Consider the following 25049-nt stretch of genomic DNA (forward strand, 5'->3'; position numbering starts at 1 on the left):
GGCCACAAGCCAGTAACAAAACATATCACAAAAGCCAAACACTTCACTTACAGTGATCAAAAGCTACCTTGACCATTTCAAGTCAGTGAATCCAGTATACATAAATGCACACACATAAGTGAATGAAACACATCAGCTTTAATTCATATCACATTTTCTGACAACACGTTATCTGGCTGTCCCAGAGTATGAAAACTAAGTTTTCACTTCAATCATGGATTCCGGTATAATTATTTAGCTTGGGTAAATAAAAAATAAAATTTCATAATACTTATTTTACAGGAAATTACATGTTTTTGTTCATCCTTCTTTGTTTACATCTTGTTATTTTTAAGTGAACAAAAAAAAAACAGCAGGAAATGATTTTTCTTTCAATTTAGAGGCAGCTGTGCTTGTTAACGTATATCTTGAAATATGCTTGTGATGCTCCTGCAGCAGACAGTATCTTCCCAAATGTTGTTTGCTGCTGCACTATATATCTTGTTAATATGCTGAAGTGCAGAATACTTCCCCCCCCCCCAGTCTGGGAAAGAAGTGCGCACACTAACATCATAGACACCCAGCTAAACTCTACCATGCACACCCTGGCTGCCTGTCCTATCTAACATTGCATCACCTATGTTAGATAAGACAAGCCCTGATTAAAGAATTTAATAAAGAAATGAGCAACCTGCACCAAACTCTTATAAATCCAGGGGCGTGCCAGTGTGCAAAACTTTAGTTCGTGTCTACCCCCCCCCCCCAATAAAAAATCACTTTAAAAAAACGTTTTTTTTTTAAGTATTTCCTCCTCTTTGGCACCTGTGTGCATTGCACACATGCGATGCACACAGGTGCATCGCACACATGACCGGCACGCCCCTACATAAATCCACCTAGTCTTTGCCTAAAATCAAGAAACCCTTTCTGGTCTATGGATAAACTCTCCTCAGCTGCTTTACAATCTTCCAACAAATGGCTTCCTGGTTGAAGATCCCTGTGCTCCATTGCCTGGTGATTTCCTCTTCCTAGGAAGATTTGGTCATCTATCAACAGGATCAGAACTAACCAGAGCAGATATGGCTACCTACTACATAAATGGAGACTGTCAGACCACCCTTATTGTGAATGACTGCCCAAGGCACCAATTTCATGGTGGTGACCTCCAGGATATCCATGAGGTGATGGATGAGCCCTCGGATTGGCTTTCTGGACTAGACATTGACCTGTATTCCTTTTTCCATAAGAATAAATAAAAGTTAGCTTATTTTGTGGAGGGAAGGGGCATCATAAACCTGAAATGTAGAAAGCTAGCTAGAGTAAATATTAAACCTAAAATATGCTCTAAAACGTTTGCAGTGGCCACACTGCATAATTCAGGCCTGTTCAGAAGAGGAAATCTACTTCAGTCACTAGAGTCTCTCATTTTGTCAGTTTATTAAAAAAAAAAAAAAAAAAAAAAAGTGAGAATTATCAATTTCCTTGCTTAATGTATGTATAGTGAAATGTGTTCAGAAAAGATTTATACAAGCATACCTGAGAAAAGGCTAAGAAAAATGGTAAACACAAACTGCAAATGGTGCTAAGAACTATTATATTGATAGTTGAGAAATTGTGATCCACCATCATGGATCTACATCAAGGATCTCTGTTTGAATTTTATAGATCTCAAAAATATGGTGATGTATCAAAATGTGAACTGCAAAACATTAAATCTGTGGGATGTAAAGAAAACCTCATACAGAGATACATGGCTTCTCATTAAGATGCAAATATTCATTTTGAATTTAATGATAGACTGATGTTAAATCAGTTATCAAACAAGGCTGTACACCAACTCTGGTATTATAATTTGCATGGACTATATTTAAGGAAAGTGATCTTTCTAAATAACAGCTGTCTTGAGTCCACTGCTGAACGAATGCCTTTTCCATTTTTGCCAATCATGTGCTTCTCTCATCCATAAATGTCCATAATATCATGTTCTCTCATCATCCAATCTTACCACCGGTCTACATGGTTTTCGATAACAAGTTCTTGCATTCCCTTCTGCTCTTTTTGTCCATGTGTTGTCAGACATTCTCATCACATGTTCTGTCCGTTGCCATTTATTACTAAGGCAATGGTTATTGCCTTTGTTTTCTTCCTTATCCAAGTATTTTTCTTTTTATCTAACCGGGTTATTCCTAAAATGGCTCTTTTCATGTTTCTTTGTGTTGTTTTCAATTTCTCTAGATGTTCCAGGTTTCACTACCATAGGCCACTAGGAGTACACACTGGTTGTAGATCATCCTTTTTAGGTGGTTTGGCAACTTGCTTTTGAATATGTCTCTATAATGGTTAAAAACTTTCCATCCTGCTATTATTCTAGCTGGAATTATCAAGTTTATGGTTGTTTGTAATGATTTGTTCTAGATATTTGTATGAACTCACTATTTCAATCTGTCTTTGATTAATTTCATTTTATTTTCATTCTGGAGTATTTCCACTACACATTATTTTTGATTTATCCATATTTATTTGCAGCCCTATATCCAGACTTTTTTCATTTAATTCAATAATCATGTGTTCTAGGTCTAGGTCATGTGTTCTAGGCCTATTAGAATGATAGCATCAGCAGATTGCTTAAGTATTCTCCATCATCCTCTGTAGTGCAATTGGAAGAATGATGGCACATTGCACCCTTCGATTCGAATAGGCCTAAGTTCGATTCTCGTTGTGACGGGAGGAATCTTTATGTGGACTTTTTCAATCGAAGGCGAGTTAGCCGATCTCATATGGAGGTAGCAGGGTTTTTCCCTCCTGGAAACTCGGGTTTTTCATCTCGCATACAGACAAATTGGCCATTCAGAACACATGCAATTTACAGACAAAAAAATAGTTGAAGTTGTAGTGGTGGTGGTGGGCGATAGATGGCATTGATGGAGATGATTGGTAGTAGAGATTCGGTGTAGTGGTGGAGACGGTTGTATAGTGGGTGTCCTCTCGCATTGAGTCTTTTTGGACTCCTTGGAGGTGTTACGAATAATAATATTCAGCCCTCTTCTCCCAGTTCAATTTTCTCATACCATATTCAAGGGCTGTAGCAAATAATTTTGTGAGATAGAGACTCCTTGTCTGGCTCATCTTTATTTCTGTTTCTCTTTCTTTTTCATTTCTGTTTATTACTGTTGAATCTCATATATATGAGTTAATATAAATATCACCTACTCCTACATGATTTAAAGCTTTGAGCATTTTACATAGGTCTGAAAGCCAAATAAATTGGTACATTATGTTCTTTTTTGTTTTTTCTTACTTGGTTTAAGGCTTGTAAAAGATCTAAAGCTGAGAAAGATGTTCTGAAACTTGCCTGTATATTCAGATTTCTTGTATATAAAAGCTAGCAGAATTGTATACCAAGTATTTAAGAATAGGAAGAACCCCTGAAAATTGGAACACTGGAAAAAATCATCCTTCTATATAAGAAAAGTTATAAAACTGACATAAGAAATTATAGACCAATAACCTTTTTACCAGTCCTTTATAAAATTATTCTGCCATCTTATAAAAATTATAAGATGGCAGAATAATTTTCACAAAATACCTATAGTATCCAACACTAAATACGAAGATAATCTTGAATGGCAGGCAATATCAAATAGTGATTTGGGCAAATATCAGAATGGGGAATGGACGATGACACTTATTTGTGACTATGGTCTCACAGAAAGTTCTACTAATGAAGAAGTGGGGGAATTTTTTGAGACATTGAGGAATGCACCTGACACAATGAAAAAGGCAAGCTTGATCCTTGTTGGAGAACAGCAGAGTAGGACATGATTACCAGACAAGAATATTTTGGGAAAATTTGGAGAAAAGAGCAAGGCTAATAATAATGGTAAATACCTGCTAGATTTCTGCTCAAGACATGAACTAGTTATTACTAACACCATGTTCCAACATAAAGATGTGCACAAACTTACATGGACATAAGAAATAAGTCATTATGTTATTGCTTGGTAGTAATATCTTTGCACTGGTTCAAGATGCAAGAGTGTACAGAGGATTTGAAATTGGAAGGGATCACTATTTAGTGTTGAGCAGGTTAAAATTGAATTTCATATTGAAAAAAAAGGGCATGTAAGAAAGTTTTGAAATGAATCAAAGTTGAACAACTATCAGAGGTGAATTGTAGACTCGAATTCACAAACATTATTCAAGAAAAAATGAAAGAGTTTGAAAATAAGAACCAAACCATGGAGATTCAGTGGCAAACCTTAAGGAAAGCATTGATTCAACTGGAGGCAGTCTGCAAGGAAAGAAAAATCAGAACTCCATGGTGTACTCAGGAAGTTAGAAGCAGTAAAGGAAAAGAAGAAAGCATATCAAAAGTTCTTGGCTAGTCAGTCAGCTTGTGCTCTTAGAGCATACAGAGAAAAATGTAAAAAAGGAAAGTACTGTGTAAAACTAGCTGAACAAATGTCATGGAAAGCCTTTGGTAAGAACATGTTGATTTTACACTCACCAGTTGCCGGGATCAGATTTTCACTTTAAGACAATTATTTGTGAAATCATAGAAATATAACAAGGATCGGTATTTAAGTTTTGCAGATCTTGAAAAAGGCATGTGATAAGATGAAAGCTGTTCAAAATGATAGTTTTATAGTGCAAAGTAGAAATTAGGACTGACTAAGGAGTATGCTAGATTCTGCTCCATGGTATCAGTTGTTAGATGTGAAGGATATAGATAAATAGATAGTGCATGGGCAGTGTTTAAAAAATGCTTAAATGATTGTTCCTAAAATTCAAAGAATAAATACAGCAGAAGTAAAATGGATGCATAATCTTATCAAGCAAGAGATTCGTAAGAAAAGGATGATATGAAAGGAATACTCTGTGATTAAGGTTGATGTACATTATAAAAATTATAAGCAGCTGGCCAGAAGAGTCCATTGTACAGAAAGCTAACTCTGAGTATGAAAACAAGCTGGCTCTGCAACCTACAGACAATTCCAAAGAATTCTATTGCTATGCTGCAAGTAAAAGAAAGAATGAATATGAAAGAAGAACTACTGGATGCAGATGGTTATTTAACAAATGATTGCCCATCTTTCTAAAAGGTTTCAATCTGGTGTGCAACATCGTGCCTCACTGCTACCTCTTCACCGAATGAAGAAACAGATGTATGAGGAGGAGGTATTAGAGCTGTTGCACATATTTCTGAATAAGAATTCAGAAACAGGGACTGATGGGATATCATCATGGATGTGAAAAGAGTGTTCAGCAGAACTGACTGTTCTTGTGACCAGGCTATATAATTTGAGTCTCAGAACAAGAAACATTTTACAGGAGTGGAATGTGTGATAATTCCATTGCACAAGGGTGGTACAAAGACACGTATCCAACTATGGACCTATTAATATCTCTGGAGTGGTAGTGAAGATTTTTTAAATGTTGGTTAAGGTTCACATTCAGAAATTAGTTGATAGAGAATTCACTTTGCAATGAGCAGCATGGATTTACTAAAGGTTAATAATGTTACCATTGAGTTAGACAAGGAGGAATGGAAAACCGTGATACGTTTGGATTTTGCTAAGGCTTTTGAGAGAATACACCATGGAAGACTGTTGCATAAATTGGAGAATATGGGTTTGGATTATAATATATTAGCATGGATAAGAGGATGACTGATAGAGAGATATCAAAAAGTTGTATATTGGAGATATGAATCTGAAAGTTTTAAGGTAACCTGTCGTGTACTACAATGATCAGTCCTTGGTTTACTGTTATTCAGTCTGTACATTAATAGCATTGGGAAGGATTTGACAGGCATCATAGAACAATTTGCTGATGATGCAAAGATATGTAGAATAATTAGGAAAATGGCTGATATACATTATTTGCACAATGATTTGAATAGGCTGGAATTGTGGGCAGACGAAAATGGCTATCAGTTCAACGTTAGTAAAGTCATGCACTTTGGTATGACGATATCCAATGTCATTTTGCCTCTTTATAAGGCCTGGATAAGACTTCACTTGGACTATTGTGTGCAGATGCAGTTTCCTTAGTGATTCTGATACAGTGCAAAGGAGAGTGTTAAAAATGACACCAGGATTGTGGAATACTCATTATGAAGATAGATTGAGAATTTGGATTGCAGACACTAGCAAAGGAGAAAGAAGGGTGCTATAATTGAGTTTACAAACATGTGAAAAGTCGTACAGGATTTCAGTGTTTGGCGGGGTGGGGAGAGGACAAGAGGGCAGCCATGGAAGATGAGAATGAATGTATGCAGTGAAGGAGTGAGAGCTACATTTTTCTCTCATAGAGTGGTGCATGATTGGAATAGATTGTCATTGGATGTTGTGTTTGCAAATAGTGTAAATGAATCAAGAACAGTATGATAGCTGGTGTATGTAGTATGATGAGAGCCTGTGTAGCTCAGTGGATGTGGCATTTGCACATGTGAAATGTGCAAGTGCCACATCCACTTGATTGCACGAAGGAAGACTTTGTTTCGAATCTAGTCGATGATTGGAGGAAATTTTTCTAAGCCTTTTTTTCGACCGGTTCCTGAGTTAGTCGATCTCTGGCATGGGCAAGCAGATTTTTTTCTCTTGGAAACTTGGGCTTTTTTGTCCCGTAAACTCAAGAAAATCGACCGTAGAACCCACACTATTTTCAGATATTAAATATATATTGTGTTAGGATTTAGGGACCATGAGATGGCAAGACTTGTTGAGCGGTCTCTCTTCACTAAGTGCCACTTAATTAGTGATAGCCTTGGGCCAACTGTCTGATTGGGTACCAGTGAAGATTGAACTGCCTACTCGGTCTCCAAAAGTTAGATAGGGGATAAAACGGCCTCGCATACTCCTTATACAGGAATAAAAGGCGTTAGCTGATTTTTTTTTTTTTTTGATTCAATAATAATAATAATGGGCCATTATATCAAGTAATGCTTACTCTGTATTTAAGTTGCAAGTTAGTTAGAAGGGTGTGCATTATCTCCACTGTTATTCATCATCTATTGTATCTGGATCGCATTATGAAGGAAAGTGATATTAAACCTGATATCAAAATTGAAGATGTTATCAGATGATGCTGTACTTTTGAATCAATCATTTGAATCAGTATCCTATCATGAGTCAGGGTTCCTTGACTTAATTCAATAACTGATGCAATAAGTCATCATTGTCATCAAATGACTTATTTGTAACTTTCTCATGTAGTACTATCATAATTATCCTGTACATCCCTGAGGATACATATGATAGTACTACATGAGAAAGTTACACTATTCCTAACTTCTGGTCAATAATCTTGCCCCAAATTCATATGTTATCTGTCAATACCAATATTATGAGAACTTATGTTTCTGTCTTTTAAGATGCTTTTTACTGTATCAATCCATCTGTATCTTAGTCTTCTTGTGAGTCTTTTTCCTGCCAAACTGGCAAAGAACACTTATTTTGCTAATTAGGAAATTAGCAAAATGATTTGATTCAAACCATCTTTCCTCTTTCATTCTGTTCAAGTGACCATACCACCAGAGATTAGTTCTACTAACATTCCTGAATGCTAACAATGTGAGTTCTTTCCTAATGTTTTCATTTTTAATGCGATACTGCAATTGATGCTATCTGTTGACTCCACTAATCTTTCTCAGAACTCTTCTTATATCAGAAGTCTCCGGTCTTTGGTCAAGTGTTTTATTTCTCACCCAGCTGTCAGATCCATAAGTTAAAATTGTTTTGAGTACTGTCTTGTATACAGCTAATTTAGCTTTTTTGACTTATTTCATTCTTATTCCATTATTCAGCTAACTTCCCACCATATCACTTTACTAATTCTGTTGTCTAATTCCATATTTAATTTACCATCCACTAAAAACTGCCTAAAAGCTCAAATGTTTTACTTGTTCTATAGGTTCTCCATTCACAATACAGTTGATATTTTCAATGTTTCTGCCTATTTTTATTGTCTTTGTCTTTTTACTGCTGATTTAGTCAGGGAATCTTGCAGATTTGTACTGGATTTATTCAGAAGCATATATCATCTGCATAAAGTAAAGAACTAAGATTAGTATCAATTTTGATATTAGATTTAATACCACTTTCCTTCATAATGTGAATCCATGTAGATAATGAATAACAGTGAAGATAATGTGCACCCTTGTCGCACACCTGATTTTACTTTAAACCATCTTCCTGTATTTCCTTCAATTCTGACAACTTAAATATAGACTATGTATTGCTTTGTATAATGTTCTGTATAATGTATAGCGTTTTGAAGAGCTTTCCTCTTGGCACCTTGTCATATGCCTTTTCCAGATCTACAAAACTTAAAAATACAGATCCTTGTTATATTCCCAAGATTTCTCAACTATATGTCTTAAAATGAAAATCTGATCCTAACAACCTCTATTTGGCCTGAGTGCAGCTTGTGCTTCTCCAAGCTTTCTTTCCACAATTTTTCTTAGCCATTTCTCAAGTATACTTACTAGGAACACTCAGTGGGGAAATACCTCCGTAATTCTTGTATCCAGTTTTATTTCCTATTTTATAGATGATTACTATGAGAGCTTTGCTCCAATCCACTGGAATTCAACCCCCTAACCAGGCCGCCTGAATTATGCAAAGCAGTCGTAAAATTTTATACCTCCATATTTGAGCATTTCTGGCAGAATTTCTTCTACACCAGCTGCCTTTCCACATTTCAGGTTTTTGATGACTTTTTCTACTTCAAGTATGGATATGTATTCCTGACTGCATTCTTTCTGTTGGCAGTTTTCTGCCATCATTTGACACTGACACTGCTTGTTTTTTATAGCAGTCTTTCAAAGTATTTAGTCTATACATCAAGAATATCTTTATCTTCAGTTTTCATGTCCTCTTTATCATTCTAATTCCTTATTTTTCTATCCTTACAGACAACCTCACCACATGCCTCTGACTGATCAGTCAATGTTTTCTTCAGGATTTGCCACTGAATCTCCAAACAAATGCTTTGCCAAAATCCAGCAGCATCCCTGAGTAGCTGTTTCCTTTTCCACTTTGTCTTGAATTCTGTCTTTTCCAGCTTCTTCAATACCTTAACCACTGCTCCTCAGAGATAATGATTTGCCTATAATTTTCTACTTCTGTCTTTGAGCCTCCTTTTTACAGTTGAACTATTTTGCCCTCTTTCAAATCCATTGGCACCTTCCCAGAAATTAGGCTTGCAGATTCACATAATACAGGGGGATGGCATACCATCTAATCCCATTGCTGTGTCAGCAATGGGATTAGATACCACATGTTAGGTGGTATAAGTTTAGCTGAACAAAAAAGTAGACAGTTTTACGAATTTGAATTCAGACGAGATCAGCTAATTAAATTCTTAAATATTCACACTAAAATAGGGATGATGGAGTTAAACTGAATATCCAAGTACTCCATATCTTTGTAGCCACCCAAATATATGTTAACAATTATTTAAATATCATGACTAATATACAAACTAGGTTTTAATAATATGAAGGAACTGCTTTAGCAGTAGAGGCGAAGCATATGTTATGTTGTTACTTTTCAATTTGAACTGTAGGTAGCCTCTTCCCAATTCCTAAACAAGAAATGTGATAATTATTGCCTTGACTATAATGAATACCATTTAAATAAAGAAATCGTACTATCAGACTCGATTTGGACTAAACTCCTCCATAAACCACTCTGTAAGTAAAAAAAAAAAAAAATCAGATTAAATGATGGTCAATATCCATGATTAAACAGATCTTTAAGCAGACTAAATTATTACCAAAGAATAAATATGCTGAACCAGAGAGTAAAATTTAGGAACGAGTAAGCTGTTTCTTACAAATACAAAACGAATACCACAATGAGAAGGTACAGTATAAAACTCGGAATGCAAGTTCTCATGTGAATACTTTTTTTTTTAAGTTTTCTCAAAGCCATATTAAAAGTAATGAATAAGTTTGACATGCTGGGAGGGCCGACTGGAGGTTTTGAGGAGCCTCAGGAAAAAGTTATTAGTGGGGGCCCCCCAAAATATTTGCAAAAAATAATTTTTTTATCGAAAAATATATAATTTTATTAAACAATTTACAAACATTAAATACATATAGTTATATTATTACTTATATCAAAAATAACTAAACACAAATCATATTGGTTTTACACTGTTCTGCACACAACACCGCGTCACAGTATACTGTGGCCGCGCGCAGTTCTTTCCGATCGCATAAGCTACGCGCGTCGCTCGAGCGCCAGCACACTACGATTGTTTGTAATTGTACAATAGCCACCGATACAGTTCCCAGAAGGTGGTTATTATTCGTAAACAGAATGCTATTTTTATAATTAATTGATGCGAACGTAAACTTGTTGAGACTTGTTTTATCAGGTATTTATCAGGTAGACAGCCGTACACGATACTTACGCGTGGCGTTATATCCGTTTGAAATTACCCTTGTCTTTTTATTTACATTTTCCAAGAACTATTTGAAAACCCCTCGTATTTGCAGGCGCAAACCCATTACCGGCAATGATAAAAGGACAAAGAATCGATATAAATTTAATTAAAATATTTCCCATATCAATACATCTCTGAAACATCAAAAATTCTATTATCAAATTTTCTTAGAAATTTGTAAGTGCGGGATCCTCTGAGCGCAGACCCTCGGTCTGAGGCCGGAAAAACCGATGTCTGAGTCGGCCCTGCATGCCGGTAGGTAACATAGATTGCATAGACTAATTTTTTTCTCAATAGCAGATCATGTTTCTTTGAGGCCCTAGGCACAATTTTGTTATGTAAAAGGCCCTTTATGTAAAAGTGTTTTTATTATTAAAAAGACAAGAGCTTGTGTAGCTCAGTAGAAGTAGAAGTGGTATTTGCACTCTACAGCGCTTGCCCGCACGACGAAAGGCGTTCAAATCTAGCCGCCGACTAGAGGAACTTTTTCTAAACCTTTTCTAGACGGGTTCCAGAGTTAGTCGATCTCTGGCACGGGCTAGCGGGTTTTTCGTCCCGTAAACTCAAGAAAATCGGCCGTCGAACCCACACTATTTTCAGACATTAAATATATATATATTGTGTTAGGGTTAGGGACCACTAGATGGCGGCACTCTTCTTCACTGCGTGCCGATTAATTAGTGATAGCCTTGGGCCAGCTATCTCTGATTGGCTACCAGAGGAGATTGAACTGCCCACTCAGTCTCCAAAAGTTAGATAGGGCTTAAAAACGGCCTCGCCTACTTCCTATACTGGAACAAAAAAGCTGATTATATATATATAATCAGCTTTTTTGAATGTTATACAGGGTGTTCGGGATAAATTTGACAGTTTCGTAAGGAAAAAGAAAATCTTCTTTGTATCTATTAAATTTAATGAATTGACAAAAAAACATTACAGGCAGAGTTAATTACAATACTATCAACAAGATTTACTCAAAATAACCACCATTAGCATCGATCACAGCTTCAATTCTGCTTCGGAACCTCGAACAAGCTGATGCTACAGTCTCCCTGGGAAGGGCCGCAAAAACTGTTTTAATTTTATCCATTAACTGGGCTTTTGTATTACTGGAAGTGCGATTGGTGTCTTTTTCAACTGCGCCCCATACAAAATAATCCATGGGGTTAAGGTCTGGGGAGTTTGGAGGCCAAACATTTGGACTGGTGAAGTCGTAGAAATTTTCAGACAACCATTTTTGACTTTTCCCAGAGGTGTGGCAAGGGGCCGAATCCTGCTGCCATACATACGGCCTACCATTGGCTACCCTTGTTATCCAGGGCTTGACTACAGTTAGCAACTCCACGAACAAAGCCCGAATTCCAATGCCAGGGTTCTTCAACACCTGTTCCTGCAGATTTGCGAGGAATTCTGCTGTACGAACGCAATCAGATCGTCTGCTAGGGATCTTTCTTCTTGCTACATCCTCGTAGTCACCATTGCAAGTCTCTAGTTCATGCCTGATTGTTTTTACTGTATTCAGGGAGCATTGGGCAGCAGTCGTAATATCCTTATTTTGATGGCGGGCACGAATCATCATGATACAAGTTATTCTCTTCCATGATTCAGGTGGGTTCCAGCTATCCATCCTTTCTGACATCTTGTATATGAATGAAGAAGGGTCCAAACTTTTAAATGAAGAGAAGTGTGTGTTAATACATGTAACTTACGGAAAAATATAATTAATTATAAATATGTCAAATTTATCCCGAACACCCTGTATATAATATATATATATATATTAAAAAGATAATTTTATCATAATTTAACATATTAACTATATCATTTTCTATGTTCCAATTTTTTTCCCTATATGCAATAAAAAATAAAATAGAAAATAAATATTAGCTATCTAAAAATATATTAGAAAATAAATAAATAATAAATATAAACGTTCACTAAATTTTTAGAGCAATATTATCTTTTTGTTATGTAATTTTGAGGCCGACGAGGCCCTAGGCGCCGCCTATTGGGTAATCCGCCGCTATTTTTTCTTCAAAAAAATCAGTAAAAGCATGTTTTCCTATTAAATTTCGTTCAATGACGGATCCTGTCTGAGAAGCCAAGAACTTTTATAACTTTTTTTTTTTTTTTTCAAATTAAGATGAAATGAGCTGGTATGAAAGGTGGATGAGTTTTCTATGAGAAAAATTCAGGTTTCTTTTTTTTCTGGCAAAAAAAAAAAAAAAAACTGATTAAGAGGCATAGTTTTCATACATGGCTTCATAGTCTAAAGTTCTAAACTAAACCAACTCCAACTGCTGCCCTGGTTGGCAGAATGGTTTGCATATCCGCTCTTTAACTAGGAGGCTGCGGCTTGGAATACCGCCATGGACATGGATGTTTGTTAGGTGGGAGATGCATTTCATTGAAAAAGTTGCATGTTTGGTCTCTAGAGAAAAGTTTCCTGATTGTGTAAAAAATAAAATGTCTTTTATTCTCAGAGAGAGAGAGAGATGGGCAGAGCTCCTTTAGTCTTAACTGACTTTTTGAAGACAGATCAGCAGCTAGTCTCCATCCTTTAGCCTTCGCGGATACTGAGCTCGAATTATCAATGAATAGAGGCTAAAATTAATAATAATAATAAAAAACATTCAGCACACCCATGATACTGTACTGTAGGTATACACCCTTTCACAGTGTCGCATCATTCAAATCAAGGTTGCTCAAAAACGAATTCTAGACATATTGCTAGATAAAAAAGAAAGAAAATTACTTGATTACAAAATTGCAAGAGAATTTTTTCTCTCCAGAGAAATAATACTGGTAGAGCATTTCTGAAAATCTAAAATATTTATCTTCATGATAAATATTTTATCCTGAAGATAAATATTACGTTTTGCACGAATTGTATCGATATATTTAGTTATCTGAACTATTCCTTTCAATGGGATCATATTTTACCTTTCATTGGTACTTAAACACCTAAACAATGTGAGAAAAATCATGTTGTGAGAAAACATGGAAGGGTGGAAGAACACTACTTTCGTATCAAACCAGCTAACTCACTTTCAGTCGAGAAATTCTTACAAAGCTTTGTAAGAATGGACGGGATTTGAACGCAATGCTTTTTTTTTTTTAATCGAAGTGCAAATACCGTGTCGTCGTATCGACTGTTGGCTGGACAAGAAGAGGACTTAGCCTAGCAAAGAAGCACAAGCAATTAGTGGCCAACATATGAAAATATATTCAAAAGATTTGGATATTTCTCTCACCAGTCATGATGGAACTTTGGGTAATACGGAATATCATTTTGTTTTTGCAAGATAAAAATGAAAATTTTGAAGGAAAACTGCATCGCTTTGTGCTAAGATATAATCCAGAATATTTTACTCAGCTACTGTTTACGAATTTCCTTCATCTCGAGTACACTCCTTTTTATTCAAAGATTTTTTTATCCAAAAAAAAAAAAAAAAAGGAATTTTTTTGTTCCATCCATCCAAAACAACGAGATATAGGTGTTTTTATGAAGCAAAACTGACAAAAAAAAAAAGAAGAAGAAGAAGTAGTAAGCAAAGCCTATTTGCAAAAGTCCCACACATAAATAAATTTTTCGATACCAGCTGAAAAACCAACTATTCCATAATACCTGACATTTCCATTTTGAAATTAACGCGTACAGTGGGCACGAACTGAGAACCAAAAGAAAATATTACTACCACAATCACCATCTACCGTCCACCATCACCAACAGTTTTTTTTTTTTTTTTGTCTAAACTGCGTATCTTCTCATGGCCATTTTGTCTGTACACGGGATGAAAAACCCGAATTTCCGAGACAGTTGTCAGATCGACTAATGATAAATAAGGTTCTAAGAAAGAAAAAAAAATTAACTACGCATTTTCATAATTAATCTAGCATGGTTATCACTTTGTTTACAGTAAAATGACGAAATTTTATACCGTATTTAACTTTAGCGGCCGAAATAGCTATCTAGTCGGTATCAAATCATTCGGCGCCTGCCATCCAATGTTTACAAAGCACTTTCAGTTACAGCCCTTGACTCCTGTCTGTGCGGTATGAACAAAAGAGATATGTGAAAGAGATAATAAAATCGAAATATTTATGTGTATACGCATTACCTGATATCAAGTACATTATCACGATTCTTTACAGAAATGCACAGTCCTGTCGAAACTGTTGGATATTTTTGAAAATTAATGCTTTTAAGCTTTAAAAAAAAAAAAAAAGGAAGTTAATTTATTTTTGTTTTTCATGATTAGGTCATTTTTAAATTTAGGACATTGCCAGTTAACGACATGTTAATTTCGTCATGGGCAATGCCTGCATTTTGGCTTGTAACTTTTTCATTAAAATTCCGTTTTAATGTAAAAATTAAGTACTATATCAAAACTGCTTATAAATAAAGGTTGGTCTCTCTCTCTCTCTCTCTCTCTCTCTCTCTCTCTCTCTCTCTCTCTCTCTCTCTCTCCAATTTAAAGGTGAGTTTAGTGGGTCTCACAAAGATATTGATTGGTAATTCGCAAATATAAGCTATTTCCGTAAATGCACACATTTATCATCATCATCATCACTCTCATACATAAACATGGAAAAAGAAACATTATAAGTAACTACAGACCCACCACCACATTTTCAGTTGATCAACTAAATGATGGAGTGCATTGTGTATCGCAAACTTTTCGCACACATAGAAAAATTCCACACATTCCAGAAACATAATATGGTTTTCAAAAAAAAAAAAAAAAGAAACAAACAAAAAGAAACAATAACCCTTCCGGAATATTTCACAGCCCTAATAAACTCTGCGTTAGATAAAAGCAGAACAGTATTAGTTGTTTTTATTGACCTAACCAAAGAGTATGACACACTAACACAAAAAATCTTGTCGAACAAACTGACACCTATCGGAATCGGAGGATGTCTACTCCTGTGGTTCAAAGCATACATGAAAAACAGAAAGCACATCACACGCAGGGCCGGCTGGTGGCGTGTGCAAAGTGTGCAATAAACACAGGCGCCGCAGAAGAAAAGGCGCCTAAAAGATGTCAAAAAATATGAGATAAGAGTTTAAACGAAGAACGAATGGTAAATATAAGTATGAATGTACGTCGTCTTCCGTTCGAGCCCCTTCAGATCTTCCCGGAAACGAACAAATAAATTCTGAAACTGTATCCTGGACCCGATTATATCGCTGTAATTTTTTATTAAAATTTACGAAAATATACCTAAAATAGTTCTTTATTTTTTCATGTATCATAAATCAACTTATGATTAATTTTTGAGTTCCGTGTAAAAAAAAAAAATGTATAAGCAGGACTAATCCGTACGTAACATTAGACTGTAAAGCGGTTTCATTTGTTTTTCATTTCCTGTTCATTTTATTCACACTTTATTCAAAAAAAACTTTTTTGAAAAGGCGCCGAACATTAATCGCACACACAAGAAAAAGACTAGGCGCGGGCGCTGATCACACGTATAGGATCAGCGCACAGCAAAGAGCTACCGGTAACCCATGGAGTACTACTAAGCTCTGTTCTTTCTCCCATTCTGTTTAACACACACACACACACACACACACACACACACACACACACACACACACACACACACACACACACACACACACACACACACACACACACACACACACACACACACACACGCGCGCGCGCGCGCAATATTAGCCAACTTCTCCACAAAAAAAAAAAGTAATTTCTTCCAATACGCAAACGACACGGCCATAGCGTCCATTCACAACGACGCAAACATAGCTTACACAAATATGCAACATGATATCAATCTGATCAATAACTGGCTAACTGAAAATTCCATACATATATACCCTGAAAAAACAAAACCTAATGATATTCAAAAACCACCACACCCTACTCACAGAAACTAAATATCTCATTATCCGACATCCATCCTCCTATACACAAAGCGCTGATCCTGAAACCACAACAATCGCACAGGTGAAAACAACACGCTATCTCGGACTGCTGATCAAAGTTGGAAAAGTCACACAAATTATCTACACAAAAAAACTCCGGCTAAGGTGAAACACTTATGACACTACACAGTCATGCTAAAACATTACTTCAGTCCAATCTACAGAATAACACATCAGATTACAAGACCACAGTAAACAAACTACATCCGGATAATAACAAGCAAACTGCATCGATCAAAAGACATTGCTCGACATACATAAAAATACTAATCTAAAAAGCATAATGTGAAAACATTTTAAGATACATTCTGCGCAGACTACAAACTTAACAGATTACAATCGTTGCAAAATAAAATGGTAAAACGATATTCTGAGAACAAAGATAAAATCCCACACGCATACGGGCAGCAATGACAGAACACAAAATAGTTAAGGTGAAACACTTATGCCACTACACAGTCGTGCTAAAACATTACTTCAGTTCAATCAACAGAATAACATATCAGATTACAAGACCACAGTGAACAAACTACATAACATATAAGTATAATAATCACTACGGAAAAGCCACCCGAAGTTTCTACATACCTGACATGATCAACAAATAGCCATTGGATGAGAGAAACCTAGGGATCTACAGAAAGCTGAAACGGGCTATATAGATAGTATAGCGAAACTGAAATTAGAGGGAAATCACACACACACACACACACACACACACACACACACACACACACACACACACACACACACACACACACACACACACACACACACACACACACACACACACACACACACACACACACACACACACACACACACACACACACACACACACACCTATAAAGAATTCCTCTCAAACACCATTACAAGGACACAAACACGCCATATCCAAATCCAACCCACCCCTTCAAAAAGGCTAAACTGTGCTCATGCAGTGGTAGTCCGTGGGGGCGTGTATCGCTTCTACACGTTAACAGGAAAAAATGCATGTAATATATATATATATATATATATATATATATATATATATATATATATATATATATATATATATATATATATATATATATATATATATATATATATATATATATATATGTAGAAAGTATTTTTACCTTGGGTATAAATATGTTAAAGATACCAAGTAATTTTAAACCTGGTTTTACTCCATTTCCCAAGTAAGCAAACAGACTAAAAGTCAAGTTTGCGCCTGCAATTGATGCAAGTCTAACTGATCCCACAGGTAGTGCAGGACCAGCAAAACTCGTGGCAAAAGTGGAACAAGCTCCGATCACTAATCTTAATATTTACCCTTAATGCCAAAACACATCTCCAAGAAGGGGATGTATGATGTTTTGTATTAAAGGCAAGGGGCACTACCCAGACCGGTTTCGACCTTTATTGAGGTCTCGTCAGTGGGAGCTAGGCTAGAATTAGAAATACCAAGATTTAGTATATATATATATATATATATATATATATATATATATATATGTGTGAATACTATTATTAACTCGGGGTTGGGATATGTTCATTTTTAATATAAACTGACCATAAACCCGAGAATTATAACAAATTGAGATTTATTTGTTTCGTCGAGATTGACTTCATCAGGCGTTAAGAACATAGAAAGATATTAAAAGACACTGAAACAAACATTGAGACACTCTAAAACTATACAATTATAAAGTTATGATATTCGACTGTAAATTACAGTTATTATGAACTTCAGCTATAGTCCGTGTTAAAGTTCTATTGTTGTACACTTGTGCATGTGTGGAACCACGCGATCTCCAGTATCTGATAGTAGAGCTGAAAGAGTCAGGCAAATTATAGCTGAGATTATTGTTCATATGAAGAGGGTCCAAGGTGATTTCTTTTGACTCTACAATGCGGCATTCTACCTCATCGTGGCAAATGTGTAGGTTTGCAGTTGTTGTCCAATTTACTTCATGTTGGTGGCTTTCGTTGTTCGTGTTTATTGAAAACAGGACATGGCCTGATAGGGCAGTAGCTCTGGTTCTCTTGTAAGCAATGTCTCTTTGGTGTTCCTCGAGACGTAGGAGGATAGATTTCTCCGTTTGGCCATAGTAAGGTTTTCCGCACTCACATGTGACCTTGTATACACCTGGAAATTGTAGAAGGTTGTGAGATTGTTTATAGTTTCTGAAACTTGATCTTATTTTTGGAAGAGTCGAGAAGCACGTTTGTAAGTTGAATTTCTTTAAGATTCTACTCAGTTTTTTGGACAGTGTGTTCTGTGTCTCTACGTAGCAACGTAGAGACACAGAACGACTCCAAAGGTTATATCTCTTTGCCATATATCAGCACACTATCCAAAAAACTGAGTAGAATCTTAAAGAAATTCAACTTACAAACGTGCTTCTCGACTCTTCCAAAAATAAGACCAAGTTTCAGAAACTATAAACAATCTCACAACCTTCTACAATTTCCAGGTGTATACAAGGTCACATGTGAGTGCGGAAAACCTTACTATGGCCAAACGGAGAAATCTATCCTCCTACGTCTCGAGGAACACCAAAGAGACATTGCTTACAAGAGAACCAGAGCTACTGCCCTATCAGGCCATGTCCTGTTTTCAATAAACACGAACAACGAAAGCCACCAACATGAAGTAAATTGGACAACAACTGCAAACCTACACATTTGCCATGATGAGCTAGAACGCCGCATTGTAGAGTCAAAAGAAATCACCTTGGACCCTCTTCATATGAACAATAATCTCAACTATAATTTGCCTGACTCTTTCAGCTCTACTATCAGATACTGGAGATCGCGTGGTTCCACACATGCACAAGTGTACAACAATAGAACTTTAACACGGACTATAGCTGAAGTTCATAATAACTGTAATTTACAGTCGAATATCATAACTTTATAATTGTATAGCTTTAGAGTGTCTCAATGCTTGTTTCAGTGTCTTTTAATATCTTTCTATGTTCTTAACGCCTGATGAAGTCAATCTCGAAGAAACATGTTGCGTTTGCAAATAAATCTCAATTTTCTATAATTCTCGGGTTTATAGTCAGTTTATATTAAAAATGAATATATATATATATATATATATATATATATATATATGGGAATAAATTTTTAACTTGGGTATATTGTATATTAGGATAACCAAGCAATTTTATATGCTTGGTTATTTTAGCTCCTAATCCCAAGTATGCAAACAATTAAGTTTGCGCCTGAAACAAAGTTCAAGTCTAAAGATGAAGACTTGAACTTTGTTTCAGGCGCAAACTTAATTGTTTGCATACTTGGGATTAGGAGCTAAAATAACCAAGCATATAAAATTGCTTGGTTATCCTAATATATATATATGTTTCCAAGCGAATACGTATAAACAGTTCAATCTACACCTAGCTTGCGATGGGTACTGAAGCAAAACCACGAAACCACCGCGATCTGTTGTCTTCCTCGGATAAGTTCAGCAGAGGCTTCGACGAAGACAGCAGAAACACCACCCGAACAAACAAGTTTATCAAAAACGACCGTGCTCAGTAAATTGTATTTTGAATTTTTGTTATGATTAAAAATGCAACAATAATGTTTTAATAGTATATACGTAGATGAGCTGTATGCTAACAAACAAACTTTGATATTGATATCGAATTATTACCATCATTATTATTAAATATGTTGTGAAATATTTGTATTGAATACCTAATATATAAAAAATATTGAAATATAAATACAAATGACAAAATGCAGGTATTCCAATCATTCCGTTATTATTATTATTATCATTATTATTTCACCGTTATTAATATTATTATCATTATTATTTCAACGTTATTAATATTATTACAATGTTATTAATACTATTAATATTATTGCAAATATTATTATCTTGCAATGAACGCATTGCAAGACAATACACAATTTTTTTATCCGAATGTTTAACATCATTCAACCAGAATCTGTTGTACCAAGCAAAAAAAGCAAAAACAGAAAAAAAATACCAATTTTTGTGGATCAGAGATGCCAAGATATTCTTGAGGAAGTCACAAACTTCAAAGCAAAGCCGATACAAATTAAAAGCTCAGAATACATAGAAAGGCTGCCACAGCGGGGGAAAAAAAAGTATCCTAATTAGTTCAAAAAGAAGACCCCAATAAAAATGAATGTGAACCATCAAGACAGATGCAATATTATATTTTAGATACCAAAGGAAATTCATGTATAAAACACTATACTATAGTGCGTATTGATTGTTAATGAAATGATTGTAATAAAATATTGGCGATTATTTTAAGCATATCTCAGTGAATATATAGCTTATATTGATACGTAATATTAACAGCAGCTTCGCTAACTAACGAGAAGCTTCCACTATACAATATAAGCTACTTCTAGGGAAAAAAGATCTTTCTGTGATTCCTACTCACGAAAGGTTGTAAACCTATAGTACGTTAGTGCCGTCGGTAGGCTAAACTTTATTTATTTTTATATAATCCAGAAACTCTCCTCTATAGACCAAACATGAAAATTTTTCAAGCTTTCAGTAAGTGAAACGGTGTCTCCCATACGGCGACGAAATTCATCTCCTTCCTAAAGACATTCAAAAGCATCCATGTCGGATTGAATCCTCAGACTGTTGGTTGTACAGTAGGTATACTAGCGATCAAAAGAAAACAGTTCGAGGAGATGTCTTTAAAAAAAAAAAAAAAAAGAAAGAAAATTAACCTTCTGTAAGTTAACTCAAATTGAAATTTTAATCAGTCAAAAACACTTGCTTAGAGTTTAATATTCAACTGATTCGATGCGTGGCCAGTAGAAGAAAGAATGTTTATGATAGGATGATACGTGAACAATTCATAAAGATGTTTCATTCTTGTGAAATCATGCAGAACTCGAATGCAATGGGGGGGGGGGCACTGAAGATGAATAAACATAACGAGGAATTGAGTAAAATTGACGTTAATAAAGCTGTAAGGCTTGATCTTTGTTCATCATATCAGATTTTGTATTAACAATTGAAAATAAAAGATTTTAGAATACTTTTTTGATCATTTACATTTTAGAAAGATGACTTGCTTAATATATTCGCACAGAAGGCATGGATATTGTGCTCACTGGTTTCTATAAAGGCACAGAACACTACACCGATTTTAGGTTATAAGCTAACAGGAACTAACTTTTCATGGCACTTTCTCCCATTCTGATATTACGTTGTAATCACAATGTTATCATAAATATGAAACGTCTACTTGGAACTACACAGTCACATCTACGCTTTCTTGTTTACTTTGATGACACTTTACCACTGAAACCAGTCCTACTCAAAGTCATTAATATGGCACGAAATAAAAGGTGATTAACTTAAAATACTCATGCGTTATTCCTATATACACAGTAAGCAATTAAAATGTTAAGTCTACGTAGAATACGCCACAAAACCGAACTTCCAGAACACAACCTGGCTGTACATGACTGTATCTTAAAACGCCCACCTCGAGTTCGTTAATTTCCTCAATGGTGGTTGATTAAATATTGATAAGTGAATACAAACAAGGCTCAATAATCCATTATAGTAATTAAGCTCAGGTTAATGAAATACCTTACGAAAGAAGCCTGTTTTTTTCCCATGAGTATTGTCATTCAGAAGAGAACAGTGTCGTACAGGTGCGGATAAAGAGCGTGACAACATATTAAGAATTGATGTGTCAAATAACTGTTCAGAGGTATTCGTTCACAACGGCTTCTACTGAAAAAAAAATCCTGTGTTTATTTCTTACACTATAAAACGCATAGAACGTTTGTAAGACTAACGAATTCTGTAAGAATGCGATAATTCTTTGGTGAGGATTATAAAACTGAATTCTGAACAGACGAGGAAGAGATAAAGATCTCTTTATCTAAATTTAATATTTTGAATGTGTGCAATTTACTCTGAAGCAATGAAAAAAATAGTTTTGAATTTTTATAATCCCAAAGGAGGAATACAAAAGGGAAAAAAAAACTCGCATGAATGGCTTCGTTTACGGATGGACGCTGCATGGTGCTAATTTCGGCGCAGATGCAAGATTCGGTACTCATTTCAATCTACCAATAAATTCTGTTTTCGGGACATTTTCTGATTCTTCAAGATATCCAGAAGACTCGATTAACTATTGACATCGAGTCAAAACCCGAGATTCAATAACAAAATTTCTCTAGAAAATACCAATACAGTTGGACATATAGAATCTGACGTGTGAGGAGTAATTTTTTTTTCTTTCAAATATTGCGTATGGACCACGTAGTGAACAATTGATGCCGCAGAACACATTCAGTTATGTCTAATGATTAAAAGTTAAATAAATAAATATAAAACTGAAAACAAACTTTCGTATCCTCGTAGCGACTTCCATCACACAAGGTGTACAGAAGATTTTTTTTTTTCTTTTCAGCCATAGTTAGTCGGTCTCTAGAGCTGCAATAGCATTTTTTTTCACGATGAAATCGACCATGGAATACACGCACATGCAAATTACATACAAATAAACAAACGCTAATTTGTTGGATAAGAAAAAAATCATCTTATGTAATACTCTGCGGAAATGTACTCAGAATCGGTGGAAGTGAGTGGAAACTAGCTGCTCATTGGTTTCCAAAAGGTAGGACTAAAAATAAAATAAATGAGTGTTGTTCGGAACTAATCAAACGCTTACGATGTTAATACTGACCACTGAAGTGATTCCAGTTTAAAAAAATAATAATATTTCCAAAGCGCTTCAACTTCTTCCTCACCAACCCTTTAGCCTGCACGCTGTAAAAGGGAACACATGATGACGTCACAAGAAGTAAAGTTCTCACATCGAAATGTCATATGGTGCTAGATTTACAAATAAAATAAATAAATAAAAATAAAAAGGGCACAGAATTTAAAATATGAAAACATACATAAAACGTACCAAGAAGAGCATGGAATTAGCTTTGGGTCATGTTATACTAGTTTCCCACTTAATTTAGTCAAAGTCTTAAAATTTGTCTGAAAAACGCAAGGTTATTTCACCTTTACAGCCCGATGTGTAATATTATATTTTTAGCAGAAAAATTTTAATTGCACGGTGTCTGGTACTTACTTTATGTTCCTCCCCCCTGATAATTACTTTAATTGGTAGACTCTCATATTAATAACAAAAGTTTAGAGCTTTGTTCAGAAATAACTACTGTATATGGTTATTTTAAAAGAATTTCTGAGATGTTTTGTTATTATAATATGAAATGCTATGTGGTGAGCGAAGTTTTATTGTGAAAAAATAGCAAATAGCACAATCATCGTTCATTGATTTGTGTAATGTACCAAATTATTGAATGATAAATTAGAAAAACAGTGCTCGAATAATATATACAGGGTGTTCGGGATAAATTTGACAGTTTCGTAAGGAAAAAGAAAATCTTCTTTGTATCTATTAAATTTAATGAATTGACAAAAAAACATTACAGGCAGAGTTAATTACAATACTATCAACAAGATTTACTCAAAATAACCACCATTAGCATCGATCACAGCTTCAATTCTGCTTCGGAACCTCGAACAAGCTGATGCTACAGTCTCCCTGGGAAGGGCCGCAAAAACTGTTTTAATTTTATCCATTAACTGGGCTTTTGTATTACTGGAAGTGCGATTGGTGTCTTTTTCAACTGCGCCCCATACAAAATAATCCATGGGGTTAAGGTCTGGGGAGTTTGGAGGCCAAACATTTGGACTGGTGAAGTCGTAGAAATTTTCAGACAACCATTTTTGACTTTTCCCAGAGGTGTGGCAAGGGGCCGAATCCTGCTGCCATACATACGGCCTACCATTGGCTACCCTTGTTATCCAGGGCTTGACTACAGTTAGCAACTCCACGAACAAAGCCCGAATTCCAATGCCAGGGTTCTTCAACACCTGTTCCTGCAGATTTTCGAGGAATTCTGCTGTACGAACGCAATCAGATCGTCTGCTAGGGATCTTTCTTCTTGCTACATCCTCGTAGTCACCATTGCAAGTCTCTAGTTCATGCCTGATTGTTTTTACTGTATTCAGGGAGCATTGGGCAGCAGTCGTAATATCCTTATTTTGATGGCGGGCACGAATCATCATGATACAAGTTATTCTCTTCCATGATTCAGGTGGGTTCCAGCTATCCATCCTTTCTGACATCTTGTATATGAATGAAGAAGGGTCCAAACTTTTAAATGAAGAGAAGTGTGTGTTAATACATGTAACTTACGGAAAAATATAATTAATTATAAATATGTCAAATTTATCCCGAACACCCTGTATGTAATTATTTTAACGTTAATCAGAATGAATAATGTTGTTGAAAATTTTCTGGCTTAAAAAAATAAATAAATAAAATAAAGCTGATTTTGTAGTTGGAAATTCACTTTTTTTCTACCTGTTCTGTTTGTGGTTTTGTTGAGTATTATTACATGTATTTTTGGGTTGGGCGTATGTGAGAATTACGTAGCTAATTTCAAAACTACACCTGTAAAGTATTTATTATGCAGTGTATTATTACGTAGCAAACGAGCCCAATGAATGGGCTAAAACGTACAACTTACTAAGAAGCTCACGGTGTCTTAACAGGATATGGATCGTAAACGGAAAGTTACTGCCAGTTAACTTCCTTTTGTTTTACAGTGAATCGGCAGTTTT

At 35.5% G+C, this 25049-nt stretch overlaps 1 long non-coding RNA gene across 1 annotated transcript; it reads right to left on the minus strand.

The window, feature by feature from the left end:
- Positions 1 to 1114: 1114 nt before the first annotated feature.
- Positions 1115 to 25049, minus strand: LOC150096086 (uncharacterized). Its single transcript, XR_016549885.1, has 4 exons — positions 24956 to 25049; positions 23089 to 23171; positions 14376 to 14483; positions 1115 to 1213 (listed from the first exon to the last, which is right to left on the minus strand). It is a non-coding gene; the product is annotated as an uncharacterized LOC150096086 (long non-coding RNA).

Source organism: Typopeltis vanoorti, chromosome 19 (assembly GCF_054136105.1).
Source record: "Typopeltis vanoorti isolate ZY-2024b chromosome 19, IOZ_Tvanoo_1.0, whole genome shotgun sequence".
Classification (NCBI taxonomy): Eukaryota; Metazoa; Arthropoda; class Arachnida; order Uropygi; family Thelyphonidae; genus Typopeltis; species Typopeltis vanoorti.